The sequence below is a fragment of the Taudactylus pleione genome, unplaced genomic scaffold, assembly GCF_031769625.1.
Source record: "Taudactylus pleione unplaced genomic scaffold, aTauple2 ptg000006l, whole genome shotgun sequence".
Lineage (NCBI taxonomy): Eukaryota > Metazoa > Chordata > Amphibia > Anura > Myobatrachidae > Taudactylus > Taudactylus pleione.
In genome coordinates this window covers 14,235,665-14,252,443 of record NW_028284409.1, presented here as the reverse complement: position 1 = coordinate 14,252,443, position 16,779 = coordinate 14,235,665, and positions in this window count along the sequence as shown.

The following is a 16,779-nucleotide window of genomic DNA, read 5'->3' as shown; positions in this document are numbered from 1 at the left end:
ACCTTAATTTCCACTCATTTCCAGTCTATTCTGAACACCTCACACCTCACAATAGTGTTTTTATGTCCAAAAGGTTGCACCGAGGTAGCTGGATGACTATGCTAAGAGATACGAGTGGGCGGCACAAATACGTGGTCCATCTAGGAGTGGCACTGCAGTGGCAGACAGGATGGCAGTTGGAAAAACTAGGCCCCAAACTATACATAATGCAAAGAAAAAAAAGAGGTGCAAGATGGAATTGTCCTTGGGCCCTCCCACCCACCCTTATGTTTTATAAACAGGACATGCACACTTTAACAAACCAAACATTTCAGTGCCAGAGTCTGCCACACGACTGTGGCTGAAATGATTGGTTCGTTTGGGCCCCCACAAAACAAGCTGGCAATTAATCTGTCCCTGCACAAACTGGCTCTACGGAGGCAAGATGTCGTCCTCATCCTCCTCATCCACCGATTCCTCACCCTCTTCAGTGTTGTGTACATCCTCATCCTCACAGAGTATTAATTCGTCCCCGCTGGAATCCACAACCACAGGTCCCTCTGTACGTTCTGGAGGCTGGTCTCCCTGGAAGAGTTGATAATTAATTTTATGAACATCATCTTCTCCACATTTTGTGGAAGCAACCTCCTACGCCTTTCGCTGACAAGGTTCCCGGCTGCACTAAACACTCTTTCGGAGTACACACTGGAGGGGGGGCAACTCAGGTAAAATAGAGCCAGTTTGTACAGGGACCTCCAAATTGCTTCTTTTTCCTGCCAGTACAGGTACGGACTGTCTGACATGCCTACTTGGATGCTGTCACCGATGTAATCCTTTAACAGACAGACGCATGCTTGTCGCTGCTGCTTTGAGGATGCAAGTGCGGCTACAGCCCACACAATTCACAAAGACAGAAAAAAGAAGAATATTTTTATTGTTTGTGTAGCACACTTTGAGGGTGTCACCACCCTTTAACAGACAGAGGCACGCTTGTCGCTGCTGCTTTGAGGATGCAAGTGCGGCTACATCGCACACAAGTCACAAACACATTAAAAAAATAGTTTTTTATTGTTTGTGTAGCACACTTTGAGGGTGTCACCGATGTAATCCTTTAACAGACAGACGCACGCTTGTCGCTGCTGCTTTAAGGATGCAGGTGCGGCTACAGCCCACACATTTCACAAAGACAGAAAAAAAAAGAACAATATTTTTATTGTTTGTGTAGCACACTTTGTGGGTGTCACCACCCTTTAACAGACAGACGCACGCTTGTCGCTGCTGCTTTGAGGATGCAGGTGGAATCTAGACGGGATTTGGAACCGGGGACACACTACCTCCATCAATTGTCTAAATCCCACTGCACTAATGGCGGATACCGGACGCACGTCTAACACCAACATAGCAGTCAAGGCCTCAGTTATACGTTTTGCTTCAGGATGACTGCTGTCGTACTTCATCCTCATCGCTAGGGACTGTTGGAGGGTCAATTGTTTAGTAAAAGTAGTGATGTTCCTACTTCCTCTCTGGGATGATGAACAACTCCCAGCAGCAGCAACAGCACTAGGAGGAAGTGGTTCTTGATCTTTCCCTATTTTATTTTTATCTGAGAAAGTTTGGTCCTCCATTTATGTTATATTGATATATACGTGCGGCTAAAGCGTACACAAACACAGAAAATATTTTTTTTTTTTTGCTGGAGAGTAGTGCACTTTGTGGGTTACACCACCCTTTAAGAAATGAGCCAGCCGGCTCTTTACTTTTGGGACACAGGCGCACGCTTGGCGCTGCTCATTTGTTGATGCACGTGCAGCCACAGTGCACACAATTCGCAAACACAGAAAATAATTTTTTTTTTTGTTTGGACTGGAGTGTACTTTGGGGGTTACAGCACCCTTTAATGGTCAAGCCAGCCGGCCCTTTACTTATGAGACAGGCGCACGCTTGGCACTACTTTGTTGATGCACGTGCGGCTACTGCGCACACAATTCACAAACACAGAAAATATTTTTTTTTTTTGGTTTGGACTGGAGTGTACTTTGGGAGTTACAGCACCCTTTAACGGTCAAGCCAGCCGGCCCTTTACTTATGACACAGGCGCACGCTTGGCACTACTTTGTTGATGCACGTGCGGCTACTGCGCACACAATTCACAAACACAGAAAATATTTTTATTTTGGTTTGGAGTGTACTTTGGGGGTTACAGCACCCTTTACCGGTCAAGCCAGCCGGCCCTTTACTTATGACACAGGCGCACGCTTGGCACTACTTTGTTGATGCACGTGCGGCTACTGTGCACACAATTCACAAACACAGAAAATATTTTTTTTTTTGGTTTGGACTGGAGTGTACTTTGGGGGTTACAGCACCCTTTAACGGTCAAGCCAGCCGGCCCTTTACTTTTGACACAGGCGCACGCTTGGCACTACTCTGTTGATGCACGTGCGGCTACTGCGCACACAATTCACAAACACAGAAAATATTTTTTTTTTTGGTTTGGACTGGAGTGTACTTTGGGGGTTACAGCACCCTTTAACGGTCAAGCCAGCTGGCCCTTTACTTATGAGACAGGCGCACGCTAGGCACAACTTTGTTGATGCACGTGCGGCTACTGCGCACACAATTCACCAACACACAAAAAATATAATTTTTTTAGCACTTGGGGGGAGCACCCCTGATGGACAGAGCACCCCCTGGACAACACTACAGCACCCCTTTAGGACTGGGACACTGCACAGGACTTTGGAGTGGACACAGCCCCTATGGAGAACTGACTGCACAACACAGTCCAGCCAGCCCCTATGGACTTTGAAGTAGTGGACACAGCCCCTATTAACAACAGCAGCACAGCACAACACAGCCAGCCCCTATGGACTTTGAAGTAGTGGACAACAGCAGCACAGCGCAGCACAGCACAACACTACTCTGCACTACACTACACAGCCCAGCCCAGCCAGCCCTAACTCCCACCCTCCCTCTTCACTGTCCACAGCCGAGTGAGAAAATGGCGCCGACGCGGGTACCTTATATAGGTTCCAAAACCCGCGAGACTCGGAAGGGGGGATGATGACGTTTTGCCTCGATTTCAGATCCGAGTCAGGCGGGAAAAGTCGAGCCTGACTCGGATCTGCCTCGGATCGGGGGGGGCTCGGGGGGGTTCGGATTTCAGAAATCCAGTTTCTGATCCGGCACTGCCAATTTCTCTCTCTGTACTCAGCCTAGTGCCTGGCAGTACCCGATGTCATGCCCACTGGCCAGAGTTGGCAGATTCCTTTGGATGGACCAGGCACCATCTAACTGCAGCAGCCTATCAGGAGACAGGTTGCCCAATTTAAACATTTGCTGGAGGAAAGGCTCCTTGCCAGAACAAATTTTCTCTTTTAGCAGTTCCCTGGTCCCTGCAGTATACTGCTCTACAGTATCTGGTAACCTCAAGTTCTACCTTGCAGCGCCAGCAACCATTGTGCTAGATGCACAGTGTTCTGCTCTACAGTATCTAGTACCCGCAAGCATTACCTCTCAAGCGCCAGCAAATATTGTGCTGCTCCACTGAATCCAGTACCTGCAAGCACTACTTGTCAGCACGATCAACCATTGTGCTGAATGCAGTGTCCTGTTCCACAATATCTGGTACCCGCAAGCACTACCTAACAGCACCATAAATCCTAGTTCTGTGTACGCTCCACAGGGTTCCTCTCACTTCATCTTTCTTAAGGCATGGCTCCCGAGTCAGCTGAGCATTATCGCATCCACTGTTCCCATATGAGAAGAATTAAGCCTCCCAGTTTCCAACATGCTACCTACAAACCAATCCATGGGTTCTGCTCTGAGTCCAGTAAATCCTCCAGTGCTGACATCTACTATGACGCAGGTGCGAACAAATATTTTTCTACTAATACTATTAAATAGGTGAAAACTGCACACTCTATACTGTTGAAGTATAGCAACAGCAAAAGGATATGTATAATTTGAGTGACTATACTGATGGGCAGTAGATGTCAATGTATCTTGAGCTGTGACTGTTTAGACCAGGGGTATCCAAATGTGGCCCTCCACCTGCTCCAATGTGCCCCTCTCACCAAATCGCATGGTTGATACTCTGTAAAAGACATGAAGAGATGAGGCAACAGTCCCTGAGTAAAAGCAACAGGCTGCCCAGGTATCCTGCCCCTGGGTTGTTCCCCAACCCGGCCCTCCCACCCAGCCGCAGAGTCAGACACAGGGCACCGTTGTGATATTTCTGATTACTCCAATTCCCCATTCCCCCTCTCTGACCATCACCTTCTCTCTTTTAACCTTTCCCTCTCTCCTTCCTTTACTCTACCACCTAAGGCCACCATCACTAAGCATAACATTGAGGCTATTGACACTGTTTCTTTTTCTTCCCAGCTTGACTCACTTCTCTCTCCTATCCTGTCTCTCTCCTGCCCTGAACAAGCCACTTCTATGCAATACCTCCCTTCTGCTCTGGACTCTGTTGCTCCAGCGATCACTATTTATCCTTGCAGATTCACACCTCAACCCTGGCATTCCAAATGCACCAGATACCTGCAGAAGTGTTCACGAACTGCTGAGCGACCGTGGAGAAGATCACGCTCTAAGGCAGATTTTCTCCATTTCAAATTTATGCTCTCATCCTACAATGCTGCCCTTTCTCTCTAAACAGTCATATTTCAAGAACCTTGTCTCCTCAGTCCTCAAATCCCCAGTGTCTCTTCACCACCTTCAACACCCTCCTCCGCCCACCCCCTTCTCACTCTCTGCCCTTGACTTTGCTACCTACTTTACATCTAAAATTGACTCCATATGTCAGGACATCATATCCCACCAGTCCCCCTGCTGTCCACCTCCTCCTTTCCCGGATCTCCCCTCCCCATCCATTTTACCGACTAACATTCTTTTCTGCTGTATCTGAAGAGGGAATCATGTCCCTCATTCGGTCCTTCCACCTCCCCCCTTGACCCTATCCCCTCACGTCTCCTCCATTACCTCTCTCCTTCTGCCTGCTTCCATCTTGCCCACCTCCTTAATCTCTCCCTATCATCAGGCACTGTCTCTTATGCATTCAAACATGCCCTTGACTCTCCCATTCTTAAAAAACCTACCCTTGATCCTAACACTCTCTCCAACTACCGTCCCATCTCTCTCCTCCATTTTGTCTCCAAGCTCCTTGAGCGTGTTGTTTACAACCGCCTTACCACCTTTCTTTCCTCCCACTCCCTCATTGACCCTTTTCAGTCTGGCTTCCATTCTCTCCACTCCACTGAAACTGCCCTCCAAGGGCCACTACTCTCTACTCATTCTCCTTGACGTCTCTGTTGCTTTTGACACTGTGGACCACCCCCCTCCTTCTGCAGATCCTTCACTCCCTTGGTCTACGTGACAGTGCCCTCTCCTGGCTATCCTTCTACCTCTCTGACCGATCCATCTCTGTCTCATCTCATGACTCCTCTTCCCCCCCACAGCCTCTTACAGTAGGTGTTCCCCAATGTTCTGTTCTTGGACCTCTCCTTTTCTCACTCTATATGTCTTCACTAGGTGAACTCATCAGCTCTTTTGTCCTCCAATATCATCTCTATGCTGATGATACTCAGATCTACCTTTCCTCCCCTGACCTCTCCCCATCTCTACTCACTCGTATCTCCAACTGTCTCTCTGCCATCTCTTCCTGGATGTCCCAGTGATTTCTTAAACTTAATATGTCTAAGAGTGAGCTGATCATTTTCCCACCCCCCAACAGAACCACACTTCCCACCATTTAATTATCAATTGATGGCACAACTATCTCCTCTAGCCCCATAGTGCGCTGTCTTGGAGTTATCCTGGACTCCTCCCTCTCCTTCAAACCACATATCCAGAATCTCTCACAGTCCTGTCATTTTCATCTTAAATATATTTCCAAGATTAGTCCCTTTCTCACCCAGGTTGCCACTAAAGCCCTCATACACTCATTAGCTATCTCCAGATTGGACTACTGTAACCTCCTCCTATCTGGCCTCCCCAACTCCATTCTCTCCCCTCTCCAGTCTGTTCTCAATGCTGCTGCTTGGGTCATCTTCCTCTCAAAACATTCTGCATCTGTCTCCCCTCTCCTACAAGCTCTCCCCTGGCTTCCCTTCACTTTCAGAACCCAATTTAAGGTTCTCACACTCACTTACAAAGCCCTCACCCATTCCTCTCCCATTTACATATCGGACCTCATCTCCTTCACTCTCCTGTCCGCCCTCTTCGTTCAACAAATGCACGGCACCTTTCATACCAATTGATTAATTCCTCCCACTCCCGCCTCCAAGATTTTTCCCACGCTGCTCCCCACCTTTGGAACTCTCTCCCTCTTCCCATCAGACTCTCCACCTCTCTACAATACTTCAAACGGGCTCTCAAGACCAACTATTTCATCAAAGCCTTCCAGCTCTCATCTTAACTTGCTGCTACATACTCCTACCTCCTTGCCTACCCCATCTGTGTCACACCTGTTTGTCTGCCCCTCCCTTTTAGAATGTAAGCTCCTACGAGCAGGACCCTTTATCCTCTTGTGCTTGTCCGTTCTCTACTTTCATCTAGTTCTTACTCCCCATTAGGGCACCTAACACTTGGTTGCTTTGCTCTGCTGCTTATCTGGGTGTTATGGTCGCCAATGAAGCAATGTATATTTTCCATGTCCTGTATTGTACTGTAAGTCACTGGTCACCTATTTGTTTATGTATTTTGTAAGGCGCTGCGGAACACTTGTGGCACCATATAAATAAATGGTAATAATAATAATAAGGAACGGAGACTGCTTCTGAGGAGCATAGGGACTGTGCCATGAAGCCCATAGGATATGGGTAGTGATAGTAGGAATTGGAGCTTTTAGCTGAAGCAGCACCCTAACAGGGCTGACTAGCACCCTGTGCTGGCCACATCTCCAGAGTGCATGAGCTCATGCGAAAAGGGACCACCAGTGGCGGTCTGAGCGGGAGAGCCAGCATTGGGTGTTAGGAGTCACCTGAGGTGAGGAATGTACAGGGACTGGCTGGAACTATTAGTTTGGGGGGTAAATGCAGTCAAGTGGCCCCGGCTTTTCCTACCAGTGCATGGGAACGGCAAAGACCCTGCAGACGTGGCTTATCTAAGGGGGATGCAGTTTAAATGTGTAATAAAATAAATAAAAAATAATTTTATAATCAAATACATCACCTACCAGCCCTGTCTGACAAACAGAGACTATTCTAGTGACATAAAATACAGGAAGCAACACACAGTAATTTAATACCATATACAGGTGCTAAGATTGTAGAACATCAAGATATAAGCTTAAGCCAATGTGCTATACTTACTGATACATGATATCATACACCCCTACCACTGCCTATAAAGGAAGGACCTCCCCCTTCCTTTTAAACTATCAACTTACAAATGTGAGCGCAGACCATGGCAAATTATAAACAGTATGATAATAAATGTACTTTAAATAGTCCCGTGATAAATGTAATAAAAATATATATAATTCTATATCTTACTGAGTAAAAACATACATGTATTTAAACCTTATATTGGTAAAATAAATAATAAAGTATAATTTCAAATATTTTTATGTTATAAAACTCCTTTTTCCTCATTAAACATCAAACTGCTGATTAATTTAAAAATAAATGCTAATTTCAGACCAAACCTTCGATCAGACCCACTTCCTTCGTTGAAAGATCATCATCTCAGGTAGATCCCTCATTGACAGTCAGCCTCAAAAATAAGGCTCAAGATTCCTCATTAACAAACAGACCTGATATCAGACCTCCTTTCTCAATAAAAAAGCATACACTTACACTTAAAATATGACCTCAGATATATGCGGGCGACCTAATTCACTCACTTGGCCCTCCTGCGGTCCCTCATCATCTCTCAGGTAGTGGTGTAGATGACTGCACTCTGATTGGAGCATAGCCCCAGCGGGATGTAGTCAGTATCCTGGTGGTCTTGATGCCGGTGGTCAGAATACCAGCGCCAAAATCCCGACAGCAGTCGGAATCCTGGCTCCAGAATGCCGACCGCTGACATCCCAACAGTAAGTATTAGGCTTAAGCTTAGGGGTTAAGGTTAGGCACTAGATGGAGGGTTTAGGGTTAGGCTGCGGGGGGGGGGGGGGGGACGGTAATGGTTAGGCTGCAGGAAAGGTGGGTTAGAAGGAGGGATAGGGGTTAGAATACTTACCTAATTCTGTTGGGATTCTGACTGTCGGGATGCCGCTGTCATGTTCTGACCACTGGCATCCCAGCCACCGGGATCCCGTACCCAACCTACTCCAGCTATCCACCAACAATTGGCATGCTAGGTTATGGCAGAATATAGACATCTGGAATACCCTAACCCCGACCTGGCTGTTTAAGTCAGGGCACTCAATACTGTCTATGACAGCACTGACCGGCCGCATGCTGCAGATATGCTGCAGGGTTGCAACCATTTTATTGTCTTTCAGGTAATTATCTAAACATTATAATAAAAAGCACCATGTCAGCCCAATTCCAGTTGATTTATACAAGTGACAATGCAATTGCCCCCCCTTGTCTGCTTTCAGTTTCTTACCTTTTCGACAATCTGGACCTGCCAGCACTTCTGATCTTCTCTCTTCTTCTGCCTCCCTGGCTATTGCTCCTTCCATGCCATCCTCTGCGCTTGTCACCACCCTCCAGTCATACCCGCGGGCAAGATTACTCACAGAAGGCTGGCTGTTGGGCAGAATAGAGGCGGAAATGGAGAAGCGAGCACTGCATCAGCTCGATGACATGCTAGAGGATTACGACACAGCCAGGGGTTAAAGTGGGCAGGAGCGGAGTGGAACTGAGTTCCGTCACCACTAATGGTAGGTGGAACTAGTTCCACCTCCACCAAGTCCCTGCACAGAAGTCCCACAGACAGAGAGCCACTCACTGTCTGCCTAGGGAGGCTCAATTTCGTCGGAGAAACCAGCATATAAGTACGGAAAGAATCAAGCGAAGGCAATACATAGGGGTTGCAAAAAAACATTGGGCATCCAAGTGACATAGACTTGTTTGGACCCCATAAAAAAAACTCATAGGCATGGCAGAAAAATAACACTGATGATATAGAATTTTTTCTTCTTTTTAAGTGATCTAACATCGTAGTCTCAGCAGATGGCAGGAGTGCTCAAAAAAGCATTTAAAATGTATTTCACACTGTCATAGCCCCCAAAGCTTCTGGGGGCCTGGGCATCCCCCAGCCATTCACTTTACAGTTTAATATACACAACAGTGTGTGTGTAAGGAATAGTTTTCACACTTGTTTTGGCCTGTCAGACTAGTGTGGCAGGGGGTGGGGAGTAGGCGGCGGGAGAGATGAGTACCACCACTTCTGCAGGATCACTTTAAGCCCTGGACACAACCCTTCCAGGAGGAATCCCAGATGGGTGGTCCATGCTAATATTCATCCAAAACACCAGTGGTGGCTCCAACCTGGCCGGCTCCTGTTCTCTTCGATTCCTGCCAGGCGCATTGTGCAGGCGCAGTGCATCTGGCAGGGCCTGCGACCAGCGCAAACGCAGAAGCACTGGCTTCTATGGACTGCATCAACTGCAGCCCCTATAAGCCAGATAGGGCTCACAGCAAAGGCAAAGCAGTGGCTTCACGTACTGAGTTTCAGAAAGAGCTGGGACATGCAGAATGAGATATCTGAAAGGCAACTAGAAACATGAGACAGGAGAGAGATATAGAGGTGAAGGAGTAGAGTTATTGGAGGCCAAAGGACAGGGAAGGTGCAAGGATTCTAGGGGGTAAATTTACTAAAGTGAGAGTTTTCAGAAGTGAGTTTTAAAAGTGATGTTGCCCGTAGCAACCAATCAGATTCTACTTAACATGTAACTAGCACCTTCTGGAAGATAATAGCTATAATCGGATTGGTTGCTATTGGCAAAATCACTTTTAAAACTCACTTCTAAAAACTCTCACTTTAGTAAATTTACACCTAGGTGTCCGAGGCAAAGCTTCACTCTACTACCATGCTCCCCCTTAATGCCATCTCCCCAACATAAAAACACAAAGCCTTACCCACATACATTTACCAAGTCTTGGACAAAATATCTGCGTGTGTGTGTGTAGTGGGGCCCACCAGGGATTTACCCACCACCCCTTCCAATATTGCATTAATCAATTCCGCTTTCCAGAACCTATTAACACATTCATTCACCTGTCAGTGCTCATTAACCCATTCCCATGTATCCATTGATTATTTATAATTTAATTTAGATGGTGTAATGGTTAGCATTACTGCCTCACAGCACTGAGGTCGTGGGTTTGATTCCCACTATGATCCTAACTGTGCTTGCGAGGGTTTTCTCCAGGTATTCCGCTTTCCTCCCACACCCCAAAAATATACTGGTATGTTAATTGGCTCCCAGCAAAAAATAATAAATATGTTTTTAAGCTCCACTGGGGCAGGGACTGATGTGAATGGCCAAATATGTGTGCGCTATATAAATAACTGGTAAATACATTTATATATCATTATCAAGTTACACAGCTCTGTACAGAGAACAGGAATAAATCATATCCATCCTTGAATATTTTAACTTACAGTCTAAGGGGTAAATCTACTAAAGTGAGAGTTTTTAAAAGTGGAAATGTTGCCTATAGCAACCAATCAGATTCTACTTACATTTATCTAGCACCTTCTAGAAGATAATAGCTAGAATCTGTTTGGCTGCTATGGGAAACATCTCCACTTCTAAAAACTCTCACTTTCGTAAATATAGCCCTAAGGACTTAAATCAGAGATTTTCATAAATCTGATATTTACACAAATCTCAGATGTTTAATGATCTGCACATGTGCAGAAGAGAGGCTCTCAGTGCATGTGCAGATCTGGTCCTGCGATATCGGTCGCAGTGCCCCAAAAGTTGCAGCACGATTGACATGTTGTTGGCATTTGTGGGTGGTGAAGGGAAACGTTCCAGAAAATGGGAGCATTAGCTGCGTCCTTGGATGCAGCTTCACTAGCCCTGCCAGCGTGATTTTATCAGACATCATGAGATATCCTCTAAACACTGCAGTGCACTTCTTGGTCACTTGACACATCCAAGGTGTCCATCAGTGCTCAAGGCACGTCCCCATACTCAGAGGCATGCCTCTCTTAGTCTCTTTCTGTGCAGCTTATTGCCTGGGGTGTGGCCCCACCACCAGCTCTGCAAGCAGTGTCTGATTATACAGAAGTGAAGCTGAGCTGTTTCTGCCTCATCTCTCTTCTCCCTGCAGTCCCAGGGAGCTCCACAAAGCTGGTGAGTGTTAACTATAAAAATGATTACAATAACAAAGAAGATATGTATAAGTTATAAATATCTTCTTTGTATTATTCTAATAATTGTTATTTTAAATCTCAGGAGTATGACAGGGGAAGCTCTGGCTTTCCTGCCTACCCTGCCTGCATGTCCCTAATATAAATCTCTGAATCAGGCCCTAAATTCCCTAAAATACAAGCGTATGCACATACACACTCTTGTGTTAGTTTAGTCAGAACTCAATCAGAAACAAATTGACCTACCAGTTTGTTTTTCGAGTCTATGCAGAAACTGAAACTCCTGATGCAAACATGGGAGAACATTCAAACCCCCCACAAATGGGCTATGACTAGAAATTTAACTTATGATCTCTGTGCTGAGACAGTAATGCTAACCCCTACACCACCATGTTGCCAAAACACAGTACATAAAATGGCATGTCCATGGATTCATCTATTACATTAAAACAATCATTATTGCAGCCCACATTTGCCTAACCTTCATAGAACAATGAGAAAAAAGGATAAAAATAATTTATTGTTGCATTTGGAAAACTAAGACACATGAACATACATGCTTAGCACTGGTACTCTGCAAAGATTGGTTCTTTGCTCAGAACCAAATGATATTTTAAAGCAGTAATGAGCACAATATATTGTATATAAACAAAGTAATAATCTTGTCTTTAGTTCAGTAAGAAAATATAAATATAAAATGGTCTACTTCCTATAACCACCAAGAAGCCATTTACAAAAATGCAGTTGCCATCAGCCAGGCTCCATTCAGCTCCTGTGTCATCTGGGAGGCAGAGCTTGTGTGGCTGCCTCTGAGGGATGAGGAGGTCAGGGGTGTATCTAGGGGTCTGTGCGCCCCTGGTAAAGTAATGGACTGGCGCCCCCCTCCCTCCATATTTTCTGAATAATTACATTCTGTCTCCCCAGCCATCCCCCTTCTGTCTCCCCAGCCATCCCTCTTCTTTCTCCCCAGCCATCCCCCTTCTGCCGCCCCAGTCATTAGCCTTTCCCTTTCTGTATCACCAGCCAACTGTTTTCTGTGTCCCCTGCCATCCCCCTTATTTGTCCCCAGACAGGGGCAAACGCAGGATTTTTAGGGGGGTTTCCAAAGATCGATCTCTCTCTCTCTCTCTCTCTCTATATATATATATATATATATATATATATATATATATATATATACACTGCTCAAAAAACTAAAGGGAAGACTAAAATAGCACATCATAGATCTGAATGAATGAAATATTCTTATTAAATACTTTGTTCTTTACATAGTTGAATGTGCTGACACCAAAATCACACAAAAATTCTGATTGGAAATCAAATTTATTAACCCATGGAGGTCTGGTTTTGAGCCACACTCAAAATTAAAGTGGAAAAACACACTACAGGCTGCTCCAACTTTGATGTAATGTCCTTAAAACAAGTCAAACTGAGGCTCAGTAGTGTGTGTGGCCTCCACGTGCCTGTATGACCTCCATACAATGCCTGGGCATGCTCCTGATGAGGTGGCGGATGGACTCCTGAGGGATCTCCTCCCAGACCTGGACTAAATTATCTGCCAACTCCTGGACAGTCTGTGGTGCAACGTGGTGTTGGTGGATGGAGCGAGACATGATGTGCTCAATTGGATTCAGGTCTGGGGAATGGGCGGGCCAGTCCATAGCATCAATGCCTTCATCTTGCAGGAACTGCTCACACACTTGAGCCACATGAGGTCTAGCATTGTCTTGCATTAGGAGGAACCCAGGGCCAACCGCACCAGCATATGGCCTCACAAGGGGTCTGAGGATCTCATCTCGGTACCTAATGGCTGTCAGGCTACCTCTAGCGAGCACATGGAGGGCTGTGTGGCCCCCCAAAGAAATGCCACCCCACACCATTACTGACCCACTGCCAAACCGGTCATGCTGGAGGATGTTGCAGGCAGAAGAACGTTCTCCTTGACATCTCCAAACTCTGTCACGTCGGTCACATGTGCTCAGTGTGAACCTGCTTTCATCTGTGAAGAGCACAGGGTGCCAGTGGCGAATTTGCCAATCTTGGTGTTCTCTGGCAAATGCCAAACGTCCTGCACGGTGTTGGGCTGTAAGCATAACCCCCACCTGTGGACGTCGGGCCCTCATACCACCCTCATGGAGTCTGTTTCTGACTGTTTGAGCAGACACATGCACATTTGTGGCCTGCTGGAGGTCATTTTGCAGGGCTCTGGCAGTGCTCCTCCTGTTCCTCCTTGCACAAAGGCGGAGGTAGCGGTCCTGCTGCTGGGTTGTTACCCTCCTGCGGCCTCCTCCACGTCTCCTGATGTACTGGCCTGTCTCTTGGTAGCACCTCCATGCTCTGGACACTACGCTGACAGACACAGCAAACCTTCTTGCCACAGCTCCCATTGATGTGCCATCCTGGATGAGTTGCACTACCTGAGCCACTTGTGTGGGTTGTAGACTCCGTCTCATGCTACCACTAGAGTGAAAGCACCGCCAGCATTCAAAAGTGACCAAAACATCAGCCAAAAAGCATAGGAACTGAGAAGTGGTCTGTGGTCTCCACCTGCAGAACCACTCCTTTATTGGGGGTGTCTTGCTAATTGCCTATAATTTCCACCTGTTGTCTATTCCATTTGCACAACAGCATGTGAAATTGATTGTCAATCAATGTTGCTTCCTAAGTGGACAGTTTGATTTCACAGAAGTGTGAATGACTTGGAGTTACATTGTGTTGTTTAAGTGTTCCTTGTATTTTTTTGAGCAGTGTATATATACACACACACACACATATATATATATATATGTGATATATACTCCCATTTTTAGTTATGTGTATCTGTATTGTGACCCTTATGCAGTGCCCCCTATATTTGTGCCCCATATGCATTGTCCCTAAAGTAGTGCCCCTTCTGCAGTGCCCCAAGAAGTTTTGCCCCATATGCAGGTCCCCCTAAAGTAGTGCTCCTTATGCAACGCCCCTTATGCAGTGCCCCCTGTCGTTTTGACTCATATGCAGGTCCCCCTAAAGTAGAGCCCCTTATGCAGTGCCCCTAAAGCAGTGCCCCCAGTAGTTTTGACCCATATACAGCGCCCCTTATGCAGTGCCCCCTGTCATTTTGACCCATATGCAGGTCCTCTAAAGTAGTAGTGCCCCTTATGCAGTGCCCCATACGCATGGCCCCTTAAAGTAGTACCCGATATGCAGTGCCCCCCCGCGCCCAGTACTTACCTCATCACCACGCTGGCTCCCTCTCCGGCTGGCTCCTGCTGTGCTGCTGTATCTTCCCGCTGTTGTGAGGCTGGGCAGGCTCCTCGGTAAGAGCAGCAATGCGGCGCACATGACGTCATGACATCACATGCGCCTTGTGTAACAAACACTTTATGAATCATTTGCTCGTACCACTGGCTGCCGCTGGTGATTGCTGCCAGTGGTACGAGCAAATGATTCATAAAGGTTTTTTTTACACAAGGCGCGCGTGACATTATGACGTCACGCACGCTGCATTGCTGCTCTTACCAGAGCCGTAACTAGACTTTTTGGTGCCCTGTGCCAGAAAGAGCATTGGTGCCCCCCTCATTTTTCAAAGGGACATAATTCACCCAAAAAAGGGCCATGGCTTCATGGGGAAGGACCAGGGAAGAGATAGGGGAGGCCAGGAGATGCAGGGGATGAAATAAGAGGAAGCTACAAGTGAGAATGATAATAAACAGAAATATGACATGCCCAAACAGCACCCCCAGACCTGTGGTGCCCTGTGCGATGGCAGTGGCCGCACTACCCTAACTACTGCCCTGGCTCTTACTGAGGAGCCTGCCACAGCCACATGCTAGGTATCTGTGTGGGCTGCGGGGGCTGGGTTGTGGGGGTGAGCAGAAGGGGTCCTAAACATCTACCCCTTGTCCACGGGTGGCACCACCGCATGGCGCCCCCAATCGGCCGGCGCCCCTGTCGAGTGCCATCCTGGCAAATGGGTAGATACGCCCCTGGAGGAGGTGATTGAAGCGGTGATGCCGGGTGCTGCTCTGAAGTCTGCACCAGGCCTGTTAGCACTTAGCAGACATAACAACAGCCAACCAGATGCAAGAACATGCAAGAAGAAAAGATTTGCAGCGACAATCAGTATACAGTACGATAAACCATAACTTTGTCTTAAGTTGCCTCAGCAGTGCCCCCCAGGTCCCGGCGCTCTAGGCAACTGCCTAATGGAAGCACCGGCCCTGCCAAAGGAGTTGATGAGATGAAGAGTAAAGGCACAAGAACAGATGCTTGGGGGCCTCAGTTAGGTAAGGGAAGTGGAGTCAAGAGTAGATAAAGAAAAGTTAGTTAAATAGCTATTGTTTACATAATTTGATCATATAAATAAAACAAAAAAAGCAACAATTTTGGTAAAATAAAAAAAGAAAAAGTTTTACAGATAAAAAAAAAAACTTTGCATTGTTTTAATATATAGATATATACATACCAAGACACTAATTTTTTTTTTTAACCGTAAAACTTTTTTTCCCCAAAATTTTTTACCAAAATTGTTAATAATTTTAAATGATCAAATTATGTAAATAATAGCTATTTAACCCTTAATCAGTTTAATTTTATAAATAAATGTTAATAAAATTATACAAAATTGGATTTAAATAACTATTATTTACAAAATCTGACAATTCGACAATTTTGGAAAAATATTAGTTAAGGGTGTGCTGCAATTTTTAAAATGTGCTTTTTTTGATTGGCTGATTTAAAACTTCTCAGAATATGTTCAATATTTACTTCACCAGCACAAAATAAGTCTTCCTTCTTCCTAATACTAGTTGATAGGAGTTCAGGAGTTAAGCTAGGTAGACACTATACAATTTTTGGGCCGATTTGACAATAATTGGTTGATAGGCCTGATTTATTGTATTGTGTGTAGGCATGAGAGTTTTGGCGTTTCAACAATTAAATGGTTAAAATCCTCTACAAATGCATTCTTTCAATTATCAGGTCTGTCGGCCAAGACAGACAATCTCGTACATTCTCAATAATCTGCCCATATTTCCTATGTTTTCCCTTCACTGTGTCATCCTCCTTGTGGGCAGATATTTGCAAAATCAGTGTGTTGTGGTGGAAAATCGGTAACTTGTAAAAAAAAATATTGCATGATGTGTAGCATAGAATTGGGGCTTTCCATTTGCTGAAAAATCGCCACATTTGTCAACTTGATCAAAAAAGCGGATCGTGTACCCTACAGTAGCTTTAATGGTAGCAGAGCAAGCAGGACAAGTAGTGAGAAGGATGCAGACAATCCCTTAGGGCAGTTTGTTTCAAACTCAGCGGAACCTTAACAGTGTAAGTCACCTGTGGTCAAGCATAGAAATTCTTAAAACATGGACTGTTATGGCCCCATAGTTGCCGCTATGTTGCGATCATGCAACCCGGCATCGCAGGATCGGTGAAATCCAACATGTTGGATTTCACAGATTTTCCAATCAAAATATGGTTATATCCATAAAGATACAATACAGCTCCATGTAGCAACTGGGAGCAACTAGAGAGGATATT